The sequence below is a fragment of the Equus przewalskii genome, chromosome 3 (assembly GCF_037783145.1).
Source record: "Equus przewalskii isolate Varuska chromosome 3, EquPr2, whole genome shotgun sequence".
Taxonomy (NCBI): Eukaryota; Metazoa; Chordata; class Mammalia; order Perissodactyla; family Equidae; genus Equus; species Equus przewalskii.
In genome coordinates this window covers 63,217,562-63,235,454 of record NC_091833.1, presented here as the reverse complement: position 1 = coordinate 63,235,454, position 17,893 = coordinate 63,217,562, and positions in this window count along the sequence as shown.

Below are 17,893 nucleotides of genomic sequence, written 5' to 3'. Positions count from 1 at the left end.
TTACAAAGTAATATTTTCATTTCTTTTTCCAAAAATAATTTGTACATTAAATATCAGAAATGTCTTCTGATTACAGAAATTAAAAAAGCACTGGTAAGCACTACCTAGAACAGTGGGAAGATGCAATATTTTTGAGAGTACATACCAGCGTGTTTTGAGATGTTTCTTCTTTGTGTTTCTGTGAAGTCAGGGATGTGATGGTAGAATCTTTCATAGTCACTTTGAGGGCACAGTCTTTTTGGAACCCACAATCCTATCCCGAATCACTCTCCCTCACACCTGTCTTGTTCTCATTTCCTTACTTAACTAGCTCAAATTCCATGGCCAAACATTAAATTACTTCTTTGTATATACCTTCAACTCACCTTCCATTTTCTTTTCTTTTTTTCCCTTTGTTTTTTTATTTGCTTGGCGAGACCACAGATTTGATTATATCTCATTTCCTAATTCATGACTGTACTCTCAGCAATGAATTTGTCTTAAAAAAAACAACAAACCCTATTTTCTACTAAATTCAAATTTATGGTTACTGACAGCAAGTTTTCATTAACTTTTACCCTTCTGCTCCCCTTGATTACTATTTCCTATCTTTGAGGTCTCTTCCAACCTCCAACACCTTCTCCTCCATCTTCTCTTTTGGTTGATGACCTTCCCACTTCTTTCATTGGAGATATAAAAGAAACCAAAAGGTAATTTCCGTGAGCTCTACTCCCACATTTCCCACTCCTAGCCCCTACCTTTCCCCTTGTTACTAGGGATGAAGTGTCCCTGCTCCTCCAGGCAGCATCTTCCCTTGTCTACCAGATCCAGTCTTCTCTTGGCCACTCAAGGACATTGGTCCAGCAATTTATCATCTCTCCTGCATCATGATTATTTTTTCGTTTTTACTGGCTATTTTGCATTGATTCATAAACATGCATGTTATTTTTCCCTTCTTAAAAATATGTATGTGTGTAAGTTACCCATTTTCCTCTCTAGTATTGTTCCATTTCTCTGCTTTCCATCACAACAGAATTCTGCAAAAGAGCAGGCTATAATTTTTTATTCCAAGCCCTCCCCTCGCAGCCAGAATTTTGACTGCTATTTCCCTAAACCTACTCTTTCTGATGTCACTAGTGAGCTCCTTTTTGCTGTAGCCTGTAGACAGTTTCCATTCCCACCTTATTTGATGACCCATCAGCAGTTCTTCTCCCTTCGAACATTTGGCTCTCACTATACCACACTCACCTGCTTTTCTGCTTACTTCACTGACCCCTCCTTTTCAGTCTCCTTGGTCAACTTATCCTTGATCCCTTTAGCTTGTATTACCTCTGTGTTTCATCCTTGGAACCTTTCCTACCTACGGTTTTTTTTTTTTTTGTGGTGAACTAATCTAGTATCAAGATGCTAAACCTTATATTTATACTGACAACTCCAAAATTTATATCTTCAGTTCAGACCTCTCACGTGAACTCCATATTCAACCAAAGGCACCTCATACCTAACAGGTCCCAAGCGAAGCACCTGATCTTCCCCCACAAACCTGCTCTTCCACAGTCATCCCCATCGGAGGAAATAGCAACCTCATTTCTCCAGTCGTACAGGTCAGAGTTTTGGCATCAGCTATGACTATTTTCAGTAAAGCAGATAGAATGATCTTATCCAAGTATCGGTTGGATCATGTCACTTGTTTGCTCACATACCTTCAATAGTTCTCCCTTTTTATCAACATAAAAGTGAAAGTCCTAACAATGACCAACAGACCTTATGTGATTCAATCTTTAACTTTCTATCCTCATCTCCAAAGAGTCTGGCCTCCTTTCTTATCTCAAACATAAGAGGCATGTTCCTGCCTCAGGTTCTTGGCCCTGGCTGTGTCCACTGCCATCACACATTTCTCCACAATGTCTACGCAGCATATCCACCACTATTTCAGGTCTTCTTTTCAAATGCTGCCTTTTAAATAAGTCCCCTGTGACTATTATCCTTTTAAAATCTGTATCCTCCCTCTCTCTTCCATTACTTAACTCCATTTCCTAACTTATTTTTCTCTATTGGTGACGGTTGTTACATAATTTTTTGTTTGTTTATGGTATAGCTCACAGAATAAGCTTCACGAAGGCAGGGGTTTTGTCTGTTGTAGTCCCCAGTGTGTACAAGAGTGCCTGGAAAATGGTGGTTATCCAGTAAGCATCTGTCGAAGAAAGAATTGAGGGTCCTAGGTGGTTTATAGAAACTTTGGATAATGGCGAAAAGTAATACACTATGGTGAATGAATGATGAAAGGGAAAGCATTTCTTATAAACTACAAGAAATAGTCCAAGTGTTCCCACCATCTAAGCACATATTGCATTGGCCACAAAACAAATAACAATGAAATTTCTTGGTACTTCTTTCACTTTTCTAGAATGTGGAAGATTACACTTATGAACTTGGCATGTGAGAGGTCGCTGAGCCTCCTTGTTGAATCTGATAAATTCATTGTTGATATGTTACTTCTTATTAAAAAAACAAGCCTGGCAAACAGGAATGATAGTATCAGTCATATACTTTCCTTAAAACTTTTTATTTTTATTTTTTGGAGAGGAAGATTGGCCCTGAGCTAACATCTATTGCCAGTCTTTCTCATTTTGCTTGAGGAAGATTGTCCATGAGCTAACATTTGTGGCAATCTTCCTCTATTTTGTGTGTGGGACTCTGCCACAGCATGGCTTGATGATCAGTGTGTAGGTCTGTGCCCAGGATCCAAATCTGCAAACTCTGGGCCCCTGAAGCGGGGCACGCAAACTTAACCACTACGCCACCAGGCTGGCCCCAAAACATTTTTATTATGGAACTTCCAAACATACAAAATTAAAAGTTATTACAAACTCATGACAATTCCCAGATGCCATATTATCTCATCTGTATTTCACTAAGTATCTTTAAAAGATAGGAACTATTTTTAAAAACATTGTAACCTCAATACTATTACACATAACTACCATGTAATTCCTTAGTATCACAGATATATCTAGCTAGTCCTTAAATTTCCTCAAATGTTTAATTTTCTTAATAGTTGATTTGTTTGAATCAAGAACCAAACAAGTTCTACAAGTTTGCTCCCCTCCTTTTTTTCTCAAATCTTTTTTTGTTGGTTTTCTGTGTGTGTTATGTATGTGTGTATTCTATTATTTGGGCTTAACAATGTATCCCAGAAATACCTCTGTATCAGGAAAGAGATCATCCTCATTTCTTTTGACGACTACCTTACTCCATTGTTTGGATGCTCATGGTCATGCAAACAGTTCTTCATACACATTCATTTGGGTTGTTCCCAGAATTTTGCCATTACATGCAGAGAATAGCCATGTGCATATGTTTTTTAATACTTTTACAGTGTATCTTTAGGAAGGTTTCCTACAGGTAGGACTGCTGGGTCAGAGGAAAAATCTTGATTAATTTGTTATTTGTCAAATTCCCCTCCCTGGGGTGTGTCCTTTTGCAGTCCTACCAGCAGCATATCAGAGTTGCTGTTTCCCCAAAATTTGGTCAACAAAGTAGATATCAACCTCCAGAAGTTTTGCCAAACTGATAATTGGGTGAGGGGTCTGAGAACAGTTTCAAGTTGCACTTCTCTTATTATGAATAAGGTTACATATCTCTTCATGGACGTTTTGCATTTCTCTTTGGAAATTTGCTGTCTGGTTGCTGTTGTTCTCATCCTCTATACTTTAGACATTTTTAACATACCAGGAACATTTTTCTCTGATACGTTGTAAATAATTTTTCCCAGATTATTATTTGTCATTTTACTCTGCTTATGGTGTTTTTTGCCATGCATTCTTGTTGCTTTTATGTAGATAAACTTGTCAACTTTTCTCATGTGTCTTCTGATTTTTTGAGTCATAATTAGGAAAGTTTCCCCAAACCTAGTTTACAGGAAAATTCACTCATGTTATTTCTATTATTTGTATAGTTTAATATTTACACTGAATTCTTTGATTTATTTGGAATTTGCCCTTGTATACTCTGAAGGATGATCTAATTTTTTCTTTCTCCGTGTGGCCATCGCATTGTCCCAACACTATTTGTTGGAAAGTCCACTTCCTCACACTTCGTGGGTTTGAGAAACTGCCTTTATTGTATACTAAATATCCATATGTATCATGTCTATCTTTGAATTTTTCATTCAATTCCATTGATCTGTCTATTCATGTCCTGATACCACATTGTTTTAATCAGAGAAACTTCTATATCTGGTAGGGCTAGTCCCTCTCATTGTTGTTCTTTAGTGTTTTCCTGGCTGTTCTTAATTATTGTTCTTTTAAATGAATGTATGAAAACTTGTATAATGCAGGGAAAAAAAGAACTCGATACTGTTTTTATTGGGGTTTAGTTCAATTTATACATTAACATAATGAAAGCTAATAGCTTTATGATGAAGCTTCTTGCTCAAGAACATATGTCTTTCATTTGTTCATGTCTTCTTTCGTGCTTTAGAGGAATTCCGTGTTTTCCTCATATAGTTTAAGTTTATGATTAGATATTATTATCCTTTGGTATTATAAATGGAAACTTCTCCTTGTAGCTTCAAATGGTACCTGTTTTAATATGTAAAAGGTATTGATTTTTTCAAGTTGATTTTGTGACTTGCTCCTTTACTATATTCATTATTTGTAGGTACTTTTTCATGGATTCTTTTGGTTTTTCTATATATATGAATACATATTATATAATTTTTCATGGATTCTTTTGGTTTTTCTATATATATGAATACATATTATATAATCTATAAAGAAATAGTCTTACCTCTTTACCCAATTCTTATGCTTCTAATTGCTTTCCTTTGTCTAAATATGTAATATTAACCAGATATGAAGACGGTGAAACATCCCTGGCTTATTCCTGACTTTAGTGGGACAGCGCCGACTATTTTTCTATTATGTAAAAGGCTTTAGAAGCTTCATTAACCTAAAGTTTTCTTTCCGAGTGATTTTACAATTGAGCTATGGTACTTTGTCAAATGCCTTTTTTAGCATCTGTGAAGATAATCGTATGATTTTTCTCCATAGCTTTATGCCATGATGGAGTTTTAAAATTGTTTCCTGATATTATATCATCCTTATATTCTGGAAATAAATAATTTTGTCTGTTATGTTGAATTCTTTTGCTAGCATTTTGTTTAATATTTTTATTGGTATTTATATGTGAGATTAAATTTGTTTCTTTTTTGGTTTGATGCTTTTAGTTAGATGTTGTTCCTATATTTAATCCAACAATTTTTTTGTCACCTTCAATAGAAGGGTTATTTTAATTGCCTAGTCCGCCTTTACTAGAAGCAAATGTGCTCTTATTAATATAATTTTTGTCTTATTTTTATCTTTTAAAATTAAAGTGATATTAAATTAAGACATAACTTACACACAGTAGAGTACACAAATCTTAAGTGTACAGCTCCGTTAATGTTTACATATGTGATCACTACCCTGGTCAAGACTGACACTTCTATTACCACAAGGCTCACTCTCTCATGTCCGCTTGCACTCATAGCCTTTTAATACAACCATGGTACAAAGCTCTTTTGAACTTATGACTAAATTAAGCAGTAATGAATGAAAGAAAAAGTTGATATGGCATACATACTATATGTGACTAACAGTGGATAGTAGGAAATAAATAATAAATTTTAATTTTCTTCATAATTTAGCTGTCAAGAATACAGGTTATTAGTCTTTACTCCTTACGTTTAAGGATACTGTGTCTATTTTGTCTGTTTATAAATGTATTTTCTGTTTGATATGGTTGGAAACGTATTGTGAGTCTGAAATTGGTCATATAGATCGTCACAGTCATGTAGTTCATTCTCTACATTTTACAGATGAAGTAACTAGCAATGGGTGTTGTCCAAATTCATGAGGTTAAATACTGAAAAAACAACAGATCTTCTGTTTCTGATCTAAGCTTGTTCCACCTCACCATATTAATGCTCTTTTTTCTAACTGATAGCCAATAGCAGATAGCCAACAATTATTAATTAATAATTAATTACTTCATGCAACATATATATGTAGGGAATGTGCACTCTATGTATGCCATATAATTTAATTCTTAGACATGGAAAAGTAGATAATATTGTAATTCTTCTTTTTACAAATGAAACAATTTCAGAAAACTAGTTCAAGGTCACTATAATTACTAAGTGAACTGTTTGTGATAAAAAACAACGGGACGAATGAATTGGTATCTGTATTCTTCATGTATTTTTAAAATTACTATCAGGTAGAATCAGAAAAGTAATTTTCTCCTTCTTACTCTGCCCCTGACAGAGCATCCTCCTGCCTTTCCCACGGGGGAGGATTTCCGGAGTGCTGTGGGGTCAGCAGTTTGTTATCACTGACGCCTCCCCTTTCTTTATCCTTTTCTCAGTCAGCAGCCCTCATTTACTTGTTTCTTACAACCCTTTCTATTCATTCTGTCACACTAAATCTTAGCGAAACCACCTCCTTTGAAAGATTTTGTTGACTTTTTTCACACTCCAGTGTAGCAGGCTGAGAGTTTATTGTAATTAACTCCAGAAAATTTTGCTTGTTAAAGAGGATAATGTGTCTTTTGAATTAAACCAAGGGGGGTAAAATTCAAATCATGAGTTCCAGCTTCTGGGAGCTGGTTTCAGGTAGTTTAAAAAGTACCTCTTGAAAACGATTCTAATTTCCTTAATATGTCTCCCTACTTCCTTTTGCAATCACTGAGAAGGAGTGAATTGGCAAGAATATTGTGTATCTGACATTTTAATCTTTTGCGTTTAGAGGTGCCAATTTTCTTCTTGACTCTACAGGCTGAGAATGCCATTAGTGTGCTTTGTACTATTGTATTCATGTAGAAAATATTCCATTACAACATAAACTTTTGAAGACCTTTTGCATTAATAAGGTTTTTGCTGGTAATCTTTGGTACTGAGGTTGTAACTATTGAAGAAAAGAAGGCATCATTTTTTGTTTTTTTTTTTTTACTGAAAAATATATAATTTTCTTTACCCCAAGTGGAGTCTTGTTGATTTTGTATTTTTGCAAGCAACATTCTTTCATGAATTTTAACTACTACATTTCATATGGCCTCATATTTTCCATAAGGAACTGTGAGATAAAGACAAAGCATAGCATTTAAGAGACAAGCCCTGAGAGGGCTTTAAGATTTAAAGTAGGGAAAAATTGAAGGGAAAGGAGAGAAAAAGAAAGGAATGAAAAAAAAAGACAAAATAGAAGAAAATATTGGAGACGAAGTTGGGAATAAACTAGACGACCAGAGACATCAACTTCTGGCTTGTTATAGGGATAAATTGCCATGAGACAAGGTCAAGCATGCACAGAGAGCTCTATATCCACTCTGCCAAGGATTGGTTTATATAGAGGCCATCTAGAGTTCTGTACATGTGCCTGTGAGAAAGATGCTTTAAGGTACTTAGTTTTTGTTCTTGGAACCGAAGATCTCTTTGGCTGACTCTATACCTGGACAGAGCTCTGATTTAAATTAAAATTCTGCAGCCCATGGTATGGAAGAAGAATATCTTTAGGTTCAATATGATATCCCACTGATGAGCCTGTATTCCTAAGGGACTTAGAAAGCTGTGATCACAACATTTGCTGGCATGAGATAGGTAGAAGGCTCTTTGGAGTCTTGTGCCTGACTTAATGAGAGTCATGGCCTCAAAAAAGGAAAGACAAGAGGCAAGGGGGAGGAAGGAGGAGAAAGGCTTCTGTTTGACTTCTTTTTTCTGTAAACTCATTGCTTTCTTTTTTCACTTTTTAAAAACACTGTGGTGAGGTACACATAACATGAAATTTAACATCTTCATCATTTTTAAGTGTATAGTTCAGTGACATTAAGTATATTCACATTGTTGTGCAACCATCACCACCATCCATCCCCATAACAGTTTTGATCTTGTAGAAGTGAAACTCTATACCCATTGAACAATAACTCTCCATTTTCCCCTTCCCCTAGCCCCTGGCAAGACCATTATACTTTCTTTCTGATTTTGACTGCTCGAGCTACCTCATGTAAGTAGAATCATACAATATTTATCTTTTTGTGACTGGTTTATTTTGCTTAGCATAATATCCTCAAGGTTCATTCATGTTGTAGCATATTGCAGAATTTCCTTCCCTTTTAAGGCTGAATAATATTCCATTATATGTATGTACCACGTTTCTCTTATCTATTAATCTGTTGATGGACACTTGGGTTGCTTCCACATTTTTAGCTGTTGTGAATAATGCTGCCATGAACATGGGTGTATAATATCATTTCAAGACCCTGCTTTCAATTCTTTGGGGTATATACTGAGAAGTAGAATTGCTGGATCAAATGGTAATTCTATTTTTAATTTTTTGAAGAACCACTATACTGTTTTCCACAGCAGCTATATCACCAATAGTGCACGAGAGTTCCGATTATTGGAACCTCCCAACACTTGTTTTCTGTTCTTTCAGTAGTGGCTATCCTAATGAGTGTGAGATGATATCTCATGGTGGTTTTGATTTGCATTTCTCTTATGATCAGTGATGTTGAGCATCTTTTCATGGGCTTGTTGACCATTCATATGTCATCTTTGGAGAAATGTGTAATCAGTTCCTTTGCCCATTTTAAAATGAAAATATTAAAGCTTTTTGTTGTTGTTGATTTTCAAGAGTTCCCCATATATTCTGAATATTAATCCCTTATCAGATATATGATTTGAAAATATTTTCTCCCATTCTTTGGGTTGAGTTTTTACTCTATTAGTAGTGCCATTTGAACAAAATTCTTTAATTTTCACAAAGTCTAATTTGTCTATTTTTTCTTTTGTTACTTGTGCCTTTGGTGTCATATTTAATAAACCATTACCATTTCCAATGTTGTGAAGCTTTTGTCCCATGTTTTCTTCTAAGAGTTTTATTGTTATAGGTCTTACATTTAGGTCCTTGATCTATTTTGAGTTAACTTTTGCATATGGTGTTAGATAAGGATTCAAATTCATTCTTTGGCATGTTGATATCCAGTTTTCACAGCACTATTTGTCGAAAATCCTGTTCTTTCCCCATAAAATGGTCTTGGCGCCCTTGCCAAAAATCTTTTGGCCCTATATGCGAGGATTTATTTCTAGGTTATTTATTCCATTGGTCTATATGTCTTTCTTTATGCCAATACCACACTGTTTTGATTACTGTAACTTTGTAGTAAGATTTGAAATCAGAAAGTGTGAGTCCTCCAGTTTTGTCCTTCATTTTCAAGATTATTTTGGCTATTCAGGGTCTCCTAAGATTCCATACAAATTTTAGATCGGGTTTTTCTATTTCTGCAAAAAAAGTCATTTGGATTCTGATAGGGATTGTATTGAATCTGTAGATCACTCTGGGTAGAATTAACGCTTTAGTTATATTACAATATGCTATTGTAAATGAAAATTTGTTGTAATTTCCTTTTCACATGGTTCATTGTTTGTGTATAGGAATGCAACTGATTTTTGTCTTGACTTTTTATCCTACTACTTTGCTGAATTCGTTTATTAGTTCTAACAGTTTTTTGTGGAATCTTTAGGATTTTTTACACATAAGATAATATCATCTGCTAACTGAGATAAATTTTACTTCTTCCTTTCCAATTTAGATCCCTTTGATTTCTTTTTCTTGCCTAATTGCTCTGGCTTGAACTTGCAGTGTTATGTTGTACAGAAGTGGTGAAACTGGGCATCTTTACCTTGTTCTTGATCTTAGAGGTAAAGCATTCGGTCTTTCACCATTGAGTATGATGTTGTTGTGGGTTTTTCATATATGGCTTTTACGATGTTGAGGTAGTGTCCTGCTATTCCTAGTCTGTTGAGTGTTTTTATCATGAAAGGGTGTTGAATTTTGTCAAATGCTTTTTCTGCATCATCTAAAACGATCATGTGTTTTTTCCTTCATTCTGTTGATGTGGCATATTATATTGATCCATTTTTTGTATGTTGAAACATTCTCGTATTCTAGAAAGAAAACTCACTTGATCATGATGTATAGTCCTTTTAATAAGCTGTAGAATTCTATTTGCTAGTATTTTGTGGAGGATTCTTGCATCAATGGTCACTTATAAGGGATATTGTTTTGTAGTTTTCTTATAGTATCTTTGTCTGGCTTTCATATCAGAGTAATTCTGGCCTCACAGAATGAGTTAGGAAGTATTCCCTCCTCTTCAATTTTTTGGAAAAGTTTTGGAAGGATTGGTATTAGTTCTCCTTTAAATGTTTGGTAGACTTTCCCACTGAAACCGTCAAGTCCAGGGCTTTGTTTTGTTGGAAGATTTTAAATACTGATTCAGTCTCCTTACTAGTTGTAGGTCTATTAAGATTTTCCATTTCTTTGTGGTTTAGTCTTGGTAGCTATTGTTTTTCTGGGAATTTGTCCATTTCTTCTAGATTACCCAATTTGTTGGCATACAATTGTTCATAGGAATCTGTGTTAATCCTTTTTATTTTATAGAATTGGTAGTAATGTCCCCACTTTCATTTCTGACTTTAGTAATTTGAATCTTTTTTCCTTTTTTCTTAGTTCATCTAGTAAAGGTTTGTCAATTTCATTGAGCTTTTCAAATAACCAACTTTTATTTCATTGACTTTTCTCTATTGTTTTCTATTCTCTATTTCACTTATCTCTGTTCTAATCTTTATTTCCTTCCCTCTGCTAGCTTTGGGTTTAGTTTGCTCTTGTTTTTCTGGTTTGTTAGGTTGTAAAGTTAAGTTAATTATTTGAAATCTTTCTTGTTTTTTAATGTAAGTGTTTGTAGCTATAAGTTTCCCCCTTATCACCACTGTTGCAGCATCCTACACATTTTAGTTATTTTCATTTTCATTCATTTATAAGTATTTTCTAATTTTCCTTGAGATTTCTCCTTTAATTTATTGGTGTTTAGTTTCCACAATTTTGTGAATTTCCCAGTTTTCTTTTTATTATTGATTTCTAATTTCATCCCACTGTAGTCAGAGAAGATACTTTGTATGATAGCTATCTTTTTAAGTCTACTGAGACTTAATTTGTGGCCTAATATGTGGTCTATCTCAGAAAATGTCCATGGGTGCTTGAGAAGAATATGTATTCTGTTGTTGGGTAGAATGTTCTGTGTATGTCTGTTAGAGCCTATTGGTTTATTGTGTTCTTTAAGTTTTCTGTTTCTTCAGTTATTTTCTGTTTGGTTGTTCAATCCATAATTGTGAGTGAGGTATCAATGTCTTCAAATATTATTGTGGAACTCTCTATTTCTCCCCTCAATTCTGTAAATTTTAGCTTCATGTATTTTGGTGGTCTGTCATTACATGCATATATGTTTATAATTGTCATATCTTCTTGCTGTATTGAAACTTTTATTAATACATAATGTTCTTCTTTGTCTCTTGTAACCTTTTATGACTTAAAGTCTATTTAGTCTGATATTAGTATAGCCACTCCTCTCTTTTGGTTACTATGTGCATGGAATATCTTTTTCCAGCCTTTCACTTTTAACCTGTTTGTGTCTTTGGATCTAAAGTGAGTTGCTTGTAGACAGCGTATAGTTGGATCATATATTTTTATTCATTCTGCCAATCTCTGTCTTTTGATTGGAGAGTTTAATACAGTTACATTTAAAGTAATTACTGATAAAGAGGGATTTATTTCTGTCATTGTGCTATTTGTTTTCTATATGCCTTATGGCTTTTTGTCCCTCATTTCCTGCATTACTGTCTTCAATAATTTCTCTTGACAGTTTAGCTATCAAAATTATTCATGCCTTTTTGAAGTTATCTTGTTTTCTAGATGTTTTTAAGTTAATAGAAGAAATATAGAAGTTTAAAAGGGATAGTAAGTGCAAGAAAGAACCTGACATACTTAAGAAATGGAAAGAAGAACAGGATCACTACTTGCAGTGAGTGAAAAGGAAAATGGATGAGAGGAATTTGGAGGGGTGGGTAGGGACCACAGTATGTAGGACCTCAGAGCACATGGTAAGGTGCTTGAATTTTAATTAAGTTCATTGATGGGAAAAATGTGAATTAATGTATATTTCAAGGAAATCATACTTGGTGTTGCATGCAGACAGGGAGGGGGTGCAAAACAACAAGGGGAACAACAATTTGAAAATTTGAGGAATGTGTTGGCTCAGTCTAAAAGAGGAGTGTCAATGGAGATAGAGGCACAGACGAATTAGGATATATTTTAGTATTAGAATTCATAGTGGTGTACTTGGATCTGGGGGTTGTAAGAAAGAGATGGATTAGTTTAGCTTCTGGATTTTTACTTGAGCAACCAAATGGATGATATTTCCGTTTACTGAGATATGGACGATTTGAGATTAGTAGTTCTCTTTGTAACATACAAAGGTTGAGATGATTGTTAGGAAGTCAGGTGGAGATATTAAGAACAATTAATTTGATGCTTAGGGTAGAAGTCAAGGCCAGAGTTAAAATAGCCTGAAATAGGAGCATGTCCACTGGAATACCTAGTGGAAGAAAGGGAAATAATATCCTTACTCATTGGCAAGCCATTTCGTATTTTTTTAATTTTGCATAAATAAAATCTTTTTAAGAAGATCTTTATTTAATTTCTCCATTGATTGAGTACTGGGCAGGCATTAAAGATTCAACAATCATTACCAGCTAACTTAAGAATTTGAGAAGACTTTCAAACCACTATTTTGTTAATTTATTCCCACCTTGGTTCAATTTCCATTTGTTTCTGAAATGGTCCATAGATGATGAGTTTTCTTTACTCTGGATATTGATGTAAATAAATGAATTTAAAAAATTGAAGTAGAGAATTAATTTTTTAGCTGCAAAGCAGGAAAAAGTACATTTGAGAGATTGACAATTATTTAGGAAGTTAAATTAAGCTTATGAATGATTTAGAATGTTTGTCTATAGAAATTATAGACCTAATTTCATGAGGAAAAGAGTCCATATTGTATGTGTTTAGTGGAAAAATAGCCATGAGTGTGATGATGTGGGAGGGCCATTAGTTAGCATAACCAGCTATGTCCACATGGGGAACCCACTCATAGGGTTTCAATGATAACCACTCAGTAAATTCAACATTTGCTTTGTGACTTGGTTTTCACCAATATAATCGGCTATTTGGCAGATTTAATTTAATAATTCTCTTTCAATAGAGACTCAGTGAAGGCCTCCTGGTTTGGTTAACTCTTTATTTGTCTTTAAAATATTCAAAAATAGTTTTGAAAACTGTTTTGGATGTGTGATTCATAGTGATTCTTTCCTATAGAGAGTTTTGGCTAGTTGATGTTTTTGTGAGAGCTCAGAATCCATTCTTTAAATGTGATTCATGGTTTAGTTATGGGCATGACATAAGTTACAGTTAGGATTTTAGACTACATAGCATTTCCAACTGGACAGCAGAAAGTTAGGACTCCAAAAAGAGATTTATAGACAAGACTGCATACTGATGTTGTCAGTGAGAGGTAATAAAATGAAATGATTCCATTTCTCAAGTGATTTACTGTTTTATATGTTGTGTATCAATAAATATCAAAGAAGTTAGTGAAATCAAAACTGTTCCTGGGTCCGGCCCCGTGGCCGAGTGGTTAAGTTCGTGCACTCTGCTTTAGCGGCCCAGGGTTTCGCCGGTTCGGACCCTGGGCACGGACATGGCACCGCTCGTCGGGCCATGCTGAGGTGGTGTCCCAAATAGCACAACCAGAGGCACTCACAACTAGAATATACAACTATAAATGGGGACTTTGGGCAGAAGAAGAAGAAGAAAAAAAGAAGATTGGCAACAGATGTTGGCTCAGGTGCCAATCTTAAAAAAAAAATTCTTTCTTATAAAATACTTTGCGGTATGTTAAGTAAAACTATGTAGAAGTGCCCTGGATTCTGGAACACAGCCTGGGACAGCATTTCTTTCCAATAGAAATTTTAAATTCCACCACACTCAGCTCTGTTTAAATACTTTCCTAGCTCTTTCCCAGCTTTGCAAACCTGAGACAGTTAATTAACTTCTCTTAAGTCAAAACAAGGATAGTAATAAATTCTCCCCAGGTAGTTGTTTTAGAAGCAAAATATGTATCAGGTATGTTACATATGCTAGGCATATCCATTAAAGGCATCTACTACTATCTCAAATGGAAAATTTGGAATGAAGTTAATAATAAGTCCTTTTCATTAGGAATTTTATTTTATGAGTAACAATCACTCAGTAAATACTTATTGAAATCTTATGATGTGTTTAATATTCTGCCACACAGGAGTTAGGGCAAACAAAAATGAGTGGATTACCATCTTAAGAAATACCTCTTCAATTAAATTTAAAATTTGTTGGAATGTAGTGGTTTTCCTTTGGAATTGTGTCAAATTTTTAAAATAAATTATTATAAATTATTGCTTTAAACATTTTAAAAGAAATCGATTATTGTTCTAAAGCTTGACGTTTCCCTCTAAGAGGTCCTAATTTGGTGACCTAGTTGCTATTAAGGAAATGCCTAGAAAAAAGTCTTCACTTATCTTATTTCTATTATTGACAAGGGTAAGTCATCATTGCTAATATTCTCTAAACAAAGGTTATCTTTTTAAATAGTTACAACAAAGTAATTTTTTTTGCACTTTAATATGTTTTTGGAATTTTAAATGGTAAATTTATATATTTATATCCTTGCAAAAATACATTTATTAATTCCATGCCCAAACAACTCAAATGGCTTGAGAAATACTTTAATTTTTTTCCTTCTAAAATAGTTTTTATTTTATCCAAAATAGATATGCCTGTAGGGATGTGTTAAGCCCATAAATATCATCTGTTATGAGTATTTTTGTGCAAATTAAGAAGCTCAGATATAATAAATAAAATGACTAGGCTTTTCTAATACCAGATATCATGTATATAAATCTAGCATTTCACTAAGAAACCTAAACAAAAAGAAAATATGGTAACATAAATAGCCCTTTAATGCTATAAATCTTATTTTAAGGACAAGTAAATCTTTGTATGTGAGATTATTTCATGATTCAAGGTGAACATAATCTTGATAATCAGAGCTCATTTATAATCCTTTCACGAAAACAAAACTCGGACACTGAAAGAAATAACAGACTGATTTAAATGAAATGTTCATCCCATTATCAGGCTATGTTACTAATGAGAGAAATTGTTCTTTGTTTTTTGTTCCTCTTTCTCTTTGGATACATTGTAATCAAGTCAAAAGGGCAATTTGTAGAAGGGATGCGAAATATCCATATATCATTAATGACGGTTACTATTTAATTTCAATTTAGGAATGTGCCTCAGAAGACACATAGGTGAGGATGGAAAATGCCCAAGTAGGACAGAGCATAAAAATGAGACTTTCTTAGGAAATGTGCTACATTGTTTTCAAGTGGTCAACCAAACAGGAAACACTGGTTATCCATTATAATGCAAGAGGAATTATCAGTTTTGTAGCATGTGTAGGACTTTTGGAAATGTCATTTAGGATCTCACAGCACATACTACTAGTTTATCTCCGGCATTGTCAAGATGACACTCAGGAATAACTTTGTAGGTTACTTATCTCTTTCTGATAAGTGATTTACTGATTTGATTTACATCCATCCTTTCCCGCTTTTAGACATGTGTGTTAGGCTTACCATGTATTTAATTTACTGGGATATATTTTATTTAAAATTAAGAATTTAGTTAAGCATTACTATGTTCCTTATAGCCCCATACCTACATGATACAATATTTCTTTAGAAGTTTAAAAATTCATTGTATTAAGAAACATTAGTTGGCTTTCTTTTGACTAAACTTGAGATGGACTACAAGTTGAATATTAATAAAGAACGTAACAGTAGATGTAAATGATTATATTTTTCATAATTAAATGGAATGAAAATACATTATTAAGTTAAAATTGAGATAGTTTAGAAATGGTTCTGCATAGATACAGGTTAGAATAGCCCAAATTTGGACAAAATTTCCAGGTGATTTCTAGTTGACTCTATGATTCTAAACTTGAATATTTCTCATGACTGCATGCATACAACTGTGCCAGGTAAATAATAATAGGATGTACCATTTATTAAGGTCATGCTACTCACAAGAGTTGTACCCAGTGCTTTGTACAAGACACTTTATTTTGAAGTAGCTCAAGCAGTGCTTGTCTAAAGAATGAACCTCATTTTTATTGGCTTACTATTGTCAATAAAACTATTGCCACTTTTATTGGCTTACTATTGCCAATTGTTATTACTACATAATAACAGTGCTTGTGGCCTGAGGTGTGTACATTATTCTCTAAGTTCTTAATTTCCTTTTGCAAGAAATCTTTGCCAAGAATTAGTTCCAAGTTCTGTTTTTATATTGGAAACTTTTGTTTTTCTTCCCATTTTAGATCACCACAGATGATTTTTGCTGTTTATGTGCATTAGTTGCTGATAGGTGTATAAATCATTTTAGCTTGAAGAGTACTCTGTAGGCAAGGATATGCCTTGCAGTAGCTCTCCTACTCTCAGGTGCCTCAGAGTCACCTGGAGGACTTGCTAGAACACAGGAATCTTGGCACTAACTTGAGAGTTTCTGATTCAGCAGGTGTGAGGCAACATTTAGAATTTCTCCAGTAACGCTGCTGCTGCTGGTCTGGGTTCCACACTTTGAGAATCTCCGCCTTGTGAGTATCTAAGATGAGAGACGGTTATGACACACCCTAGAACTGTTAATTTTATTTCAGTGAGGTTTTTGCAATGTAACTGAGTTATAGTTATGCATAATTTTAAACTGTTAGGGACTGAAATGTTACAAGCACTTGACAGGTATTAACTCATCTAGCCCTCATCACCACTCTGAGGTGGGTACTATTACGAGTAGAAATGAGGAAAGTAGGGCACAGAGAGGCTAGGAAATATGTCCGAAGGCAAGCTAATAAGAATAACTGGGGCCAGAAATCAACCTCAGGCAGACTGGCTCTAGAAACCATGTTCTTAACTGCTGTGCTATACTACAACCTTATATCTAATATAGGAATTATCATAGTATGTGAGCTAACAGAAGGCTGAGGCCGTGTACCATGATTCCTCATAGCTCATTGGAGCATAGTGGTTGGCAAAGAGTGGGTCCTGTCTTAACCTCCCCCTCATGTATATAGAGCATTCGTATCACATATTCTATTGAATTCACAAGTTAGGGCTAAGTACAAAAATGTTTCAAGGCTATTTCTGCTCTTTAGACGAAAAGATACCACTTTTAATCACCAGTTAGTCATTTTGAGATGTCACATCAAAGGTTTCCTGATGTGAAATGAGACATTTTAGCTCCCTTCTCAGAGTTGAGGCGACTCTGAAATGTGATGTGCAATGCTTCTGGAGATCCCTGTGGAGTTTGACCCAAAGTTACCCTCCGTGAGACTTTGCTTGCCGAATCTGTCTTTTGCTTGTTCAACCTCCTCACTTTTTTTTACCAGTATTTCCTTGGATACATCCTAATACATAACATTCACAAAAATCCTATACTCAGGGTAGGCCCTCACACTATGAGACAGGGGGATGGCAGGCTCTTCTTTAGAATGAGCTGATCAGAATTTAGCAGTTAACTTGGGGACCCACCCCCCTCCCCACCCATTGCTGGAATTTTGGACTGGTTCTAGGTAAATAATACAACATGGCACCCAGGGATCTGAAGTTTCAATGTGTAATAGTCTAGCTCCTATTTGTCTGTTCTAAAAGACTCACAAAACTGCTCACTCAAAAATTTTAATACTTTCAAATTCTTATTCTTCCATGTTTATATCTCATATCAAATCTCATGCCTAGAAACTATAAATTTACCCAGCCTTGGTCATAAGCAATAAAATTATAAACAGAACGACAGTAAGTATATTGATCTCTGCAAAGTAGTACATATATGAAATTCTTAGGAGTATTAATCTGTGGACAGATTAAAGAAACAAAAAGGAACAAATTCTA